Below are 13,789 nucleotides of genomic sequence, written 5' to 3' on the forward strand. Positions count from 1 at the left end.
TATTGCAGTCAGTGAATATTACAGTTTAAAATATAACAGGGGCAAACATCAACAACTTTGATGATAAACTGTACTTCACTCAGCGAAATAAAAAAATACAAAAAACTGCTAGTTATGACAAAAGACATATCCCTACAGAAGGAACAGAGGCTGCCATAGAAGAGCTACAAGCTCTGTGTTCATGAAAACTGAGTGTGAGGGATGCCCCCCTGTATGCCACCAAGAACTGTCAATTTTCAAGGACTTATGTACAGGACCAATAAGATAGGTCCTGTGAAACCAATTTTGCAAGGTATGGTAGATGCAGCCCTATTCCCAAGGCAGCTTCTCTTTCTGTTGATCCACTGAAGAGGAGCCCCAATCTGACAGACATGCTAAAGCTGATCAGTCTGAGAGTGAACTACTCTAATTTACCAATTAGCAAGAAGAACTAAAAGGTGGTGAGCCTGAATGGGGCTTGGAAGTTCATATCAGTGTTCAAAAACAGCAGGTCTCTTCACAGCACCCTTGTCCAAACCTCTTTGCTTGATCCATGTTTTACCACCACAGTCCTTTTATATTTCTCACAACTGTGTTAGTCTAGTTGCTCATCGGCATTCTGATGGACTGCTTTCAGAGCCCTTGTTAGACAAACCTCAGGAGGTTCAGCAGACGGAGCCACTGTCTGCTGCAAGATGCAAACTCTTTGCCTATGATAACTTTGATTTGCCCCACGCCCTTCTCCTGTGATGGGAGAAACTGGCAGGCAAACAAAAAGGCTACAAAAGTCAGGGTAAGAATAGATGAAGTTTAAGATGCCAGAGAAGTAAATATAATGGCCTTTGCTATAGAGGCCTCTATTCCTTCTCGTATCAAAAGACAGAAGCAATTGACAAATCATAGCAATTCTGTCATCATTTTGTGATGGACAGAAATTGGATTCTACTGAATTAGGAAAATAACTGTTATTGCGTGGAAGAACAATATATAAAAACTGTCCCACTTCTCAGATACTACACTGTGTACATTCATAGCGTTGTACAAGAGAAACATGAAATGACCATTGAATCAGAGATTAAAGAAAGAAAAGGTTTATTGAGTAACAAGTTTTGACAAGATGGGGTATAATAAATACATTTAAATAACTAATGGTCCAAAGAGGGAGCTTCTATTCTCTCCATCCTGTAACACAAAGGCAAGAGCTTATTTGATTAACTTAAAAATGGCAAATTGATAACTCAGAAAAAAGGAAGTACTTTTCATAAACATAACTAAGTTGTGGGACATATTGTGATTGGATTTGGAAGATCACAGAGTCAAGAAGGAACTTGACACAGAATCACAAAAAAGTAGGGCTGTCTAAGGCTGCAAACAGACATCTCATTTATCTCAGGATAAATCAATTTATCCTGGGAAAAGTGCAGTTGTACAGATGTCCATGTCTGTTGTCCCAGGATAAATCCTTAAAAAGCTTCCCAGATAAGAGGTAGTGGCAGTTTATCCCAGGATATTACATATTACATCTGAACAATAATCCCAGGATTGCATCATTGAATCAATGGCAGAAAAGCATCACTACACTCAGATTAGAAGCGCAATGTGTGTACAAGCCAATCCCAGGATATTTTTGTTCCAGGCCAAAACACAAGCATAACTTATGCAAAGACAAATGCAATGTCTCTTCCTAGCCTGAGCTAGGATGACATCTTCTAGTCCAACCCCCTGTTCATATCAGGAGCATTCCAGAGTAGACCATCCCAATCAACCATATGTCTAATATAAAAACATTTAACAAAAATAGCCAGTGTTACTGTCATTAATGCTAACCCTCATTCTTCAAGATGTAAATCAGATGTGAGTGCAAAATTTTATGAGACTTCTTACTTATACCTTTGTCTGAAATTATCTGCTTCTGGCTACAGTCAGAGACAGGATACAGAACGAGATAGACTTCAGGTTTTACAATTCCAGATTGTATAGGTATATGTTCTAGGGTTTTGCCCTGTCCCGTTATTAAAAGGGGACTTTCACCACTTGTTTAAGCCACATTGTAAAATAGTCTCTCATTTCATTGTTTACTCATATACCCACAGGAAGGGTATGCTTAATCTGCAGACAGAGGCATAATTATCAAGGCTTGCACAGAGGAGGAAGAAGGGTGCTGCCAGGTATTGGAGAGGAGTGGGTAGGGGAATAAGAGCCTTACTTGCTCTGGGGACTCAATGTCTGCAGCTGATGCTGCCATGGAGAGGCCTGCCCACCCCAGCTGTTGCAGCTACAGCAACAGCATGGTGTCCCTTCACTCAGCAGCTGCACCTGTTGCCATGGCATGCCACAGTCCCAGAGGGCCACCACTCTGGTGCCACTAAGTTGGCATGCAGGCCCTGCTTGCCCAATCCAAATTACACTACTGTCTACAGATGACAGCGTAGTATAGGGATACCCAAATGATTTGGTTATGGGATGTAGCCTAGCTGCAACAGGACAGAGAACCATATAGGCTAGTTTATCTTCACAAGAAAAAAAGAGCAAATTTGTCCACATAGGCCTCCATGCTGCTGCTGCAAGTATGGCAAGCTGAGGTATCTACACTACAATTTAATCTCCAGTGTATGCATACCTTAAATCTTCCTTTCTTTCATCATTCCTAAATCCACCTTCACTCTCCCTCTCCCAAAACTGCTAATATCTAGCTCATTCATTTCCTTCTCCCATTCTTGCCTTTGTGCCTTTTGTGCATAGGAGGTAGCCTAGAATGACCTCTACTACCTCATATGCCACACATTTGAGAATTAAAGTGCCTAATTTCATAGTCTTGACAGCTGACAGGGTCAAAATTGTCCCTAATCTCTGTACAAATGTTAGCCTATGTAATGACTGGCAAAGCAGCACCTGCAGATGAAGTGCTCCTATTATCTAATAGGGCTGTGTGAAGCTTCGGTTCCTGATTCAATTCAGTGGTGATTCAGCCTGATTCAGTGGCCAAATCTCTGAATCTGAATTGAATCAGTGGACCCTTTAATTTCTCTGAATCGAATTGGAACCCTCCAAATCAATTCGGAGACAGCTGGAAAGATTTAGAGATTCGGACATAGAGACAGTTTAAAATGTTTTTTCTACATACCTCTAGGTAGCAGGCAGCTCGCGAATGCTGGGATGGTGGGGCACATGGAGAGTCCCACAGAAGCACAGGGAGCTCCCCAGCATGCTTGGCAGCAGACTCAGAATTGGACCAGAAGCACTTCAGCCAAATTGAATCAGGGACAGTGATCCAAATCGATGGTTCGGATCACTGTCCCTGATTCGGGCCAAATCCAAATCAAATAGGGCCCACTTCGCACGCTCCTATTATCTAAGTGCTATTTCATGGCAAGGTAGAAGAGTGGAATGATTCATAGATTCATAGATTGTATCGTTGGAAGGGACCACAAAGGACCATTATGTCTGACCCCCTGCCCTTGGCAGGAAAGAGGACCAAGGTCAGATGACCCCAGCTAGGTATCTATCAATCCTCCTCTTGAAGACCTCCAAGTTAGGTGATAGTACTACCTCTCCTGGAATCTACTCTCCACTAGTTTGCACCCATTATTCCTAGTTACTCCCAGGGTGCTCTGGTAAGTAGCGCATCTCCAATTCCCTGTTGTCCTCCCTTAATAAACTTATAGACAACTACAAGGTCTCCCCTCAGACGTCTCTTGTGAAGGCTGAAGAGATCCAGATCCCTCAAACTCCCCTCATAGGGTCTTTCACGGAGGCCACTAATCATGCAAGTGGCCATCTTCCGAACCCTCTCCAGATTCTCCATGTCCCTCTTCAAGTGCAGCACCCAAAACTGGACTCAGTACTCCAACTGTGTCCTGACCAATGCCATATTGACAGGGAGCATCACCTCCCCTGATCTGTTGGTCATGCACCTGCTAATACACAACAAGGTGCGATTGGCTTTACTGATGGCCTCATTGTACTGCTGGCTCATATTCACCTTGGAGTCAACTGTGACTCCAAGATCCCTCTCAGCCACTGAGCTGCTGAGGAGGTCATCCCCCAACCTATAGGTGTGCTGGGGAGTCCTCCTCCCTAGGTGGAGTACCTTGCATTTATCTTTGTTGAATTGCATCCTATTTCATTCTGCCCATTGATCTAACCTGTCCAGGTCAGCCTGTATCTGCTCCCTCACCTCTGGTGTGTTAACTTTGCCCCATAACTTGATATCATCTGTGAACTTGGAGACGGTGCTCTCTACACCCTCATCCAAATCCATTTTTTTTGCATTCACTGGAAAAATCAGTGCATTCTTTTCAGTCATCTAAAAGCAGTCTTTCACTTGCTTTTAGTTATTTTATACTTTTATACATGTACTTCTATCATCTCACTTCTGGTAGCACATAAACTATGTTCAGCTGAACAGTGTATGTTTTGATGTGTTTCAGCTTTCTGCAATCACCCATACTCCTACCAAATAACCAGAAATAACATCTCCTTTAGGACTTTTATCAATTAAGAGCCATACTGCTTTCCTTGGAATTAGATTCAAAAGATACCATTTGGCACATAACCCAGGAAAAAATATACTGACTAATCCATCAATGTGACATCACATTTGAAATTGAAACCCCACTGTCCACACTGTTGCTCTGTGGTACTTACAGGTCAGATCTACTAGCTGTTTCACTCTGCACCTGTTTTTTGGTTAAAATGGAAAAAGAGGTTGAATCATATATCCAGCTTGAAAGGGCTACTTGTCAAGGATTCTGGTAATAATAATGGCTCCTTTGCATTGGATAATAGAGCAAAATGTGTACTGGTGCATAATATTTAAAGTGTTACATGGCAAAGCTATTAGCTTCCTAAAGCTAAAAATCTATCCTATAGGAATCCATTTAGGGGAAAAAAGTAAACCCAAACAAGTCACATGTTACATTAAATTGGTTTAAGCAGAAATGTGACACTACTGAAGAGGGGTTTTCCTAAAATATTTATCTATTTAGGCCAATGATTTACATGTTGCAGCTCACTGCCATGGTTCACAATATGTTTTTTTCTTCCTTTGGCACCAAGGGGCAACATAAAAAAACAACCTGGGAAGTCCAGCTGTTTTGTTTAAAAGGAGAGTAGTCCAATTCCCCAGTTTAGGCAAAAGTCCATTCATAAGAAAAGGGGCACTAAATTCAAACAAAATGTTATATAATGTAGGAGCTGAAATGTGTATGTATTTGCTTTTAGATTAGATAGTCTTCATTTTATGGATTTTAATCATCAGCTGAAATTCTGACATAAAGATGTATAACTGAAATTGTATTCTTAAAGTTGGTCAGCTATTTCTCTCTGAAAACTAATAAACATTTTCCAGATCACAAATTCAGTTGATATAACTAGAGCTTTTATCATAAAAGTCCTTCGGTATTTCTCATCTACAAAAATACTCTATAATGTAATTCCTGGAAAGGAGAAATATCTGAGGTTTGGAAAAGAGGAAATGGGGTTTGGAAAAAAGGAAAAATTCTTTTTAACAAAAATAATATTTCAGTTAACCTTGATCTTATACTTTAATATCCACTTGGATCAACTATCAATATAGAGCAAGCTCTATTCTTGTAAGCAAAATGTGCCTGCCTGCATATAAGTAATTAAAACAAATGAAAGTATTACTAAAACTCTGTTAAACAAGTAGTATTAGGTTTTCACATTAGGTTTTAAATATATACATAGTGCAGTGAAGTATAGCTAGAACTTGTAGATTGTGTTTATAAACATGCTTTGTGTGCTGTCTTAAACTTGAAAGAAAATAGTGTCATCTACTTCAAACTGTTAAGTGGAATACATTAATCATCATAAAAATCCAAACTTTAAAAGGCTAAAGGAAAATTGTCTTTAAAAAGATCAATTCTATACTGCTGGAGTTCATCTTTTCAAATACAGAGTTGTATTGTTTGATCTATAAACCTGAACATATGGTATTTTATCCCTATAAAGATTATTTTTTAACCTCCTAAATAATTTTTAATGACTATCTTGTTACAAATCTGGCAATTTAGTGACAACATTAAATGCTTCTTTATTACAGATTTCTCTTTGGCAAAAGCAGACAAGTGGCAAGTATCTATTCATATTTAAATTTAAATGCTTTTCTCAGCTATTGAAACTAAAATATAGTATATTAATATTCTCTGTAAGGTTTGTGTTTTGAGGATTTAAGGCTTTTTATAAAACATCCTATAATACCTTTTCTATTTATATTTCTTTGATATCAAAGTTTTATCATTTTGCCATGAGTTAGTATTTATATAAATAAGCATCAATCGTTCATAATATTTTGTCTGTGCAAGTAAATACAAATATTTTGGAGTATGTAAATAAGCAAAATGCCATTTTATAAGTTAAATCTCAGACAGCAACTGTCACTACTCAAAACATCATTTATTCACCTGCAGTTGGCAAAAGACAAGAGAGAAGCAAGACAAAGCACATACTGAATTGGACATGGCTAGTTTTTAGCAATCACAAAGGGTGCCTATACATGAGCAGCAAAGCTGCTTCAACATGCTGTAATTAATCGAGTCCTGGAGCATGGTAATTACTGCGCTCCAGCAGACTCCAGCGCTTCGTGTATCAACATCCCCGTGCTGAAAAATGGCAGCAGGGGAGCTTTAACTAAAGCCCACCACCATTTTTCAGAGCAGGGACACTGATACACATGATGCTCTGGGTGTTTTAATTAAAGCAGCTCTTGGAGCTGCTCTAATTAAAGCGTACCTCTCCTCCCCACTCTTGGAGCACATGTATTTTTTCAACCCATTTCATTGTGAGATGTCCCAATGTGTGTGTGTGTGTGTGTGTGTGTGTGTGTGTGGTGTTGTTGTTGTTACATAATTCTCTGAAAAATTAGAGAAATTTGATACCAACTTATGCATTTTGTTTCTTTCAACTTTCTTGCAAGCACATTTGTGTCTTTAAAATGACTTTGGTTCTCAATTTGCATGGGTTTATTTGCCACTTCCTTTTTACTTATTTATTTTTTTATTGAGCTTACTGTAGGAATACTGTCCTCTAGCTGTAAATTTTGAAAGTTCCTCAAAAATTACTTTCTCTGTTTCTCTCTTCATAGGTCCACTTGCTTTATTACAGTGGTTCTCAATGAGGGTGCTATGGCACCCTGGGTTACCTTGAGATCCTTTCAGGGGTGACATGAGATGCCACATGTTCTTAGCATTGTTAGGTGGGCAAATACAAGTCACAAGATAAACCCAGTGATTTACAATACAAATCTATCATGCTCAAAAAAATCTGGCCTGTTGTAGTCTTTGTGAGTTATTTGCAATAGCAAATATGCCGTATTATTTTTTCATGTTAAAAAAATGAGTAAAAACTAAGAGCTGGTGTTTTACAAGGGGAGGCTTGAATCTAACATGGGGTGCCTTGAGCCTAATGCATTATGTCTTGAGTCTAAAAAAACTGAGAACTACTGCCTTATTATTTTAAACTGCATTTTCTTTGGTGTCCTTGTATTGAGGAGAACAGGGGTCAGTAATTAATTTGTCTTTAATATTTATAGCATCATATATTCAAAAATACACAGTGCTAACGATGGAAAAATAATTGGGATTGCTGGTATAATGTTAAGTGTAGGCACTATGGTCTGATTATATATACAAACATTTAATAAAGTTTCACTGCTTAATAGAATTACTCCTGTTATCAAAGGACAAGAATCAGGCCCTACATATTTTGCCATTTAAAATGGCAAAAAAGGCTTTTTAGGGCTGGCCCATGATTTGTATACAAGCTTTTATTGTTTTTGCAGCTGACACTAATTCAGTCTATTCTTGTACAGACATTTCCACATTCAAGGGCTTTAGATCTTGGCACAGGAAGAGAGGAATTGAAACAATTTCTCCATGTGGGCTCATGTCCCCTCACTAGGAGGCTCATAGATGCTTATGTTCAACTTACAGCTGAATTTCAACTTTTTAATAAAGATCTTGGAAAACCTAAATGCAGACCATTTTAATCTACATGTTTGATTTAATAAAAAAACGATGCTAAAAAGTGGTTACCTGCAATTCTAGCACCATAATACTATGTACCCCTGTACTCTTTGGTGTTTAATTATTTTAAAACATTAGCCAGAAAGAGGGTGGTAAAGAACTTGCTATCACCTCTGGCTTACACCCTTCACCCCTTGGACATCAGAATATCCTTTTAAATAAGACAGCAGATATCTACTCATTGATATAACTGCTATAACAAGTATGTGTGAAGCCTGGCTGGATAAGACCTTGAAAATGCAATGCTACAAGGGCTCACAACAGCTGCCTTCTATAGGCTACTTTAGCAAACTTCATTTGGATTTTGTGAAAAAAAACATAATCTATTAGAACAGTAAATACAGCAGGATCCCAAATGAATTGTGATCTTAACTCAAGAATACTCTAGTGGAATGCTCAGTCTAATCAGTCATAGTATTAGTTCACTTTATTTCAAATGACACTTGTATACTTCATCAAGGGAAGTGCTTATAAATGTATAATAATTTTTATGTTAACGTTTAGTGCCTATTAAAAGTAAATGACTGGCAGCAGGAAAAGAGGAGACAATACAACCCTCCTGCCCCACCACTGACCTTTATCATGAGTTAAATCTACTGCCTTGTGTAGATGTCAGAAATAATTTATCATTCATGCTACTTCAATTCAAAACTGTTCCGTAATACAGAATGAAAAGAAATATCAGTGGTACTGCTACCAGATGAAATCAGTAGCAACCTTTCTAATGTTGGGACCATGATTCAGTAAAGTATCAGTTATTGTCTACTTTCACCTGAAAAGATACTAAGTCAAATTCCACCCTGGAGAAAGTAAGTAAGTAAGCCATCTGAAGCCAGTTAAAAAAGAAAAATTGCACAGCTTAAGACCCCTAAACTTTGGAGAAAGTCACATGAAAGCAAACTGCTGAAACCTTTTGGATGAATGATATCCCTAACTTTTCTTACAAACAAGCATTTTGATGAACAATGAGACATACTTTGAAGATAAAGAAGAGAGCAATCAGGGGATGTATGCTGCCAAAAGCTGGAACTTGATAAGGAAACTGAAGCAGGCTCCATGCCAGACAGGATGGTAGACATCTGCTGGCAGAACAGACTAATCAACACAAAGATAGTAACTACTAGCATGTACAGCCATTGAATGTAAAGATGTATTAGTGACAACCGATTATACAGTTGCTTGCAAACAAAAGAAAATTCAGGGAGAAAATTCACCTACCTTGACAAACCTGGTGAGGATAACATTCTCTCCTCTATACATTTTCCTCTATACATTTTCCCCTTTACTAGAGAACCTTTGTAGAACAAATAATAAATAATCTTATATTTGATATGAAGACCCTGAGCAAGGAACAAAAAAAAATCCCATTATATGTGGATGATGAAATTCATTATTTGACTATGCCTAAGGTTCTTCTCCCATTACTAATTTCTAAACTCAATTAACTTAATATAACCTGAAAGCACAAAATGTATTTCCAGATTTAAAAGTGGCCCTAATTATTATACAGCAGGTATCAAACAATATAAGAACTCAGTTCAATTGCTTTTTTGAATGACCTGTGGGGAGAGAAATAAAATTCTTGGAATTAAAATAACAAGTGGATTGAAAGATCTGCATAAAGCTAATCTTACTAGAGAAATTGAATACCAAAGCAAATACTGGTGATAACCTTTTAAACATCACCTGAGCAGGAATTGTAAGAAGTATTTATATACAGCTGTCAATATATTGGGCAAAAGGTGTGACAGAACATACAGCCCAGTATAAGGCATGGTGATGAGGTGCCTTAAAGCTGACTTTGCAACCCCTTATTCTGGACTACCCTGTGGCCCTGGGCATAGTTTACCACCTATCTAAGTTCCGGCAACTTTCCTAGGCTACCCTGTAGGCCAGCGTTTCTCAACTTGTGACCCATGACCCAAAAGTGGGTCACAAGAATATATGAAAGGGTCTTGAACCAGCTTTAAAAATGGATTTTCTTTTAAAGGAGAAAAACATTGTAAACCATGGTTTTCCCTTGCAGGCTGACAGAGTTTCAGCCTGAAAGGGCCGGCTTGGGCCCTCCATGCCCCACACATACTCCACCCTGCCCCACACACCCACACTGGGAAGCTGGGGTCTGGGGGTAGAAGGCAGAGGACCAGGAGCGAGGGGACTAGGTCAGGACTGGCCATTGATGTTTACAAATAGGACCTTGTACAAAAAGGTTGAGAACCATTGCTCTAAGATGTGGCACTGCCGAGGATCTTTGAAGCATTAGAGTGCAGCCCACCGTGATCAGGAACATAGTCACTCCACTACAGCCAGGATTTTATCATGAGACTGTTAGGGTCCTGTTATAACTCTTATATCCTTTATCAAGCATAAAGGGCTCCTACAGATGTGTGGGGAACTGCTCCGATACACTGGAAATCCAGCACATCAGAGCAGACTTGATTAATCGATTAAACACATGGAGATGCTCAATTAAACACATGGGGATGCTTATACATGTGACATGGGAGGCTGCCAGAGCACATCAATTTCCATGCTTGAGTCTGCTGGAGCATGGAAATTGATGCACTCTGGCACACATCATGTGTATCAGCATCCCCATGTGTCCCGGTGGAGAAAAAATGGCAGTGGGGTGCTTTAAAATAAAACATGTTTGATGAGCTTTAGTTCAAAGCATCCTGACACCATTTTTTCAGTGCAGGGATGCTGATACATGTGTTATGTGGGCACTTTTAATTAGCACAGCTTGCTCATTAAAGCATTAGGTGCCATATCCCAGAGCACATGTAAAAGTGCCCAAAGGCATCAAAACAGGGATGAGAATGTCATTCCTTTTTAAAGATATATTTCTTGTGCAAGAAAAAGTAAGTTTTATCCTTATTGTCTCATGGAGGAAGCCTCACCCTTACTTAATGTAACTAAGCACCCGATCTTAGAAATATGAAAAGATCTTGTATCTAAATATATTGATATTCATTCTTCCCTAATCACACTTGGGAGCCCCTATGCATGCATTTACACTGGCCTAGATTTACTCTGGTGTAAACTAAGCCAGAGTAGAGTTTTCTGGCAGATGTCCACACGTGCAAGGATTAGGGAACAAAATTTGCACCCAGTCCCTGCCAGACAGTGGCATGAATGAGACTGCCAGTCCCAGACCGGTGTCCAGCACCCAACAGTCTTCATCAGTGGCCTGCACTGCCCAGCCCAGGATGGTGTTTTGTTCCTTCAGGACCTGGATCTGCTCATGCTCCAGGGCCATGATCTCAGTCTGGAATTCTCAGTCAGCCCAGTCCTGTGCCTCTTCCCAGCTGACATCCTCTACCCTCCACCTGTCCTGGTGGGCCAGTTCCTCCACCCACCAGGCCCATGTATTCTACTTCTGCTCCTCCATGACTGCCACCAGCCACTGAAGGAGAGGGGTCTGATCCATCATGCACCTCTGGTAGAGCCAGCACATACACAGGGCCCCGGCTGTGGGTGGCAGAGACCCTGAGCTAGCATCCCTGTTGGCAACTGTGGCCTCTCTCCCATGTCTAGATGCTGGACCTGCAGAGCCATGAGGCAGAAGCCTTTTATGAGAGTTTGGAGCATTTCAGATATGTGATACTTAGCACCAGAAGCCATGTCCTGCCCAGCCTCAGATCAGGGGTTGGCCATGCACAGGGACTAGGGACCATGGTACGTAAGGCCAGGCAGGCCAGGGCCCTGGCAGACACCAGTAATCACTCCACACTCCCCTGGGGCTGGAGGACCACTGGGTGCTGGCTGCAAGCAGCCTTCTTCCCCCTGCCTGTCCCCAAGATGGGACAGGCCAGGCTCCTGGCAGCACCTGTTGCTGCCCCCCCCCAACCCTGCAAGCCAACCACTATGCTACGGTGCTGCCCATCCCATGGTGCCCAGGCTCAGGGGGCATGGAGTTCCTGGATAACTGGGATGAGGAGCTGGCTGTACCCCCACTCACCCCACTGGGGGCCTCTCTGGGGAGGAGCTCTGGGGCCAGCCCCATGCCACACTGCCTCTGAGCCCTCTGCATATCCCTGCTGCACATGCCCAACAGGTGCACAATGAGCTGTTTGTGTGGGCCAATGGGTACTCGACCCACTACAACCCCTGCTGCTGATACTTATAGTGCCCTGGTGCAGCTGAGTTCCTGGTAAGGGAACCTGAGCTATGACAGTGTGGGGGACAAACCCAGGCTGCCCTGCAACCTCCACTACCAGCTGGAGGGCTACCTGTGGCTGAGGTACACATCCCTGCCCCTCACAGCTGAGGACAACATCACTGCCAGCACTGATGCACTCCTTAGCATGTGAGAGGCCCATGGCCACCTACTTGCAAGGACCTGGGATGCTGAGTACATTTTTCCACTGTTGCCTGCCTACTGGTTAGGGAAGGGGGGCCTGCACAGGGGGACACACAGGGCCTGCAGTGCCCTCTGGCTGCCTGTATTGTGTGCCCCAGGGCACAAAATGTCTGCAGGCTTTTATAGCCTGTAGAAGGTAGCTGCCACAGAACCCAGCCTTGAAGCAGATGACCTCAGGCCAGCCCCCTAGTGGCTGGACAGACTCTGAAGCAAACTTTCCCCTGGGTTGCATCTATATGTGTGCTACTCTGCATTAACTAATCTTGTTTAAATTTGCTACTTGCAAGTGGGATTAAGGGTTTGTAGTGCATGGTAAGCATATGCACATATAGACAGGTGCACTTACTGCACAGTAAACTATGCTAATGCACAGTAACAGGTCTTGTGTAGACACGTCCCTTACCTAGCACTCTAAAGATTCTCAGGTTCAATGATTCTCAATCTTTCTAGACTCAAGGCACTTCTCTGTAACTTTTGTGAATTGAGTAGCACCCCATTTAGAAAATGGAATTATTTATTACAGTTAACCTATCTTCTTGTGAAGCAGCCAAAGAGGTGGGATAGAGGAATGGCCAGGCAGGGAGATCCTGAACATACTCTTATATGCTTACCTCCTCACTATCTAGCTTATCTCCTTACACCTTGGGGCACCCTTCAAAGGATTTTGTGGGACCCCTGGGTGCCACAGCATCCTGGTTGAGAATTACTACTCTAGATAAATCATTCCATGATTGATGCAACTTTAATCTTGCCGTATATTATGAAAGCTCTCAAAAAGAAAATATGATCCAGTTTGCTCTCCATGCCATATACAAGAGACTTCCAACCAGAGGGAAACCAGTAACTGGAAGACATATCTTGGAAAGGGAAAATTTATGATATGATAACATACTTTTTCTCAAGCTGGAGTTTTTTATGTACTAGACAAGATATGTGATAGACCCTAACTGCAACAGTTCTCACCTTATTAGGAGGTGAGCAACACAATGGTAATACTAGCCATATACCGTATGTTCACATCATAGTGTATTTCTAAGGTTGGACTCTCTTCTGCATCTGAACTGATCCTCTTCATCATCTGAATCTTAACTCCCTCTTTATGGAAAAGCATGAAGGGAAACTCTCAGTCTTCTTGTTGACTCTCTCTCCCTTACAGGTCTTATACCAATTTGTTTACTTTAATGATCCACTTGGATGGTTACCTTTTGAGGCCTTTAATGAATCCTCCATTCTTCCTGCTTAATTTTCTTTTCTCCATAGATCTTCTTGTTTTGGATATATTCCATATCTCTGTTACCACACTTTATTCTGCCTAATTTGTACCATTTCCCTTGCTTGGTTTAGGATGCAATTCTGATCAAATACCCGTGAAGTAGTACATCTCCCCTACTAAAATACCCAG

The sequence above is a fragment of the Crocodylus siamensis genome, chromosome 2, assembly GCF_052110815.1.
Source record: "Crocodylus siamensis isolate JL-2025a chromosome 2, ASM5211081v1, whole genome shotgun sequence".
Lineage (NCBI taxonomy): Eukaryota > Metazoa > Chordata > Crocodylia > Crocodylidae > Crocodylus > Crocodylus siamensis.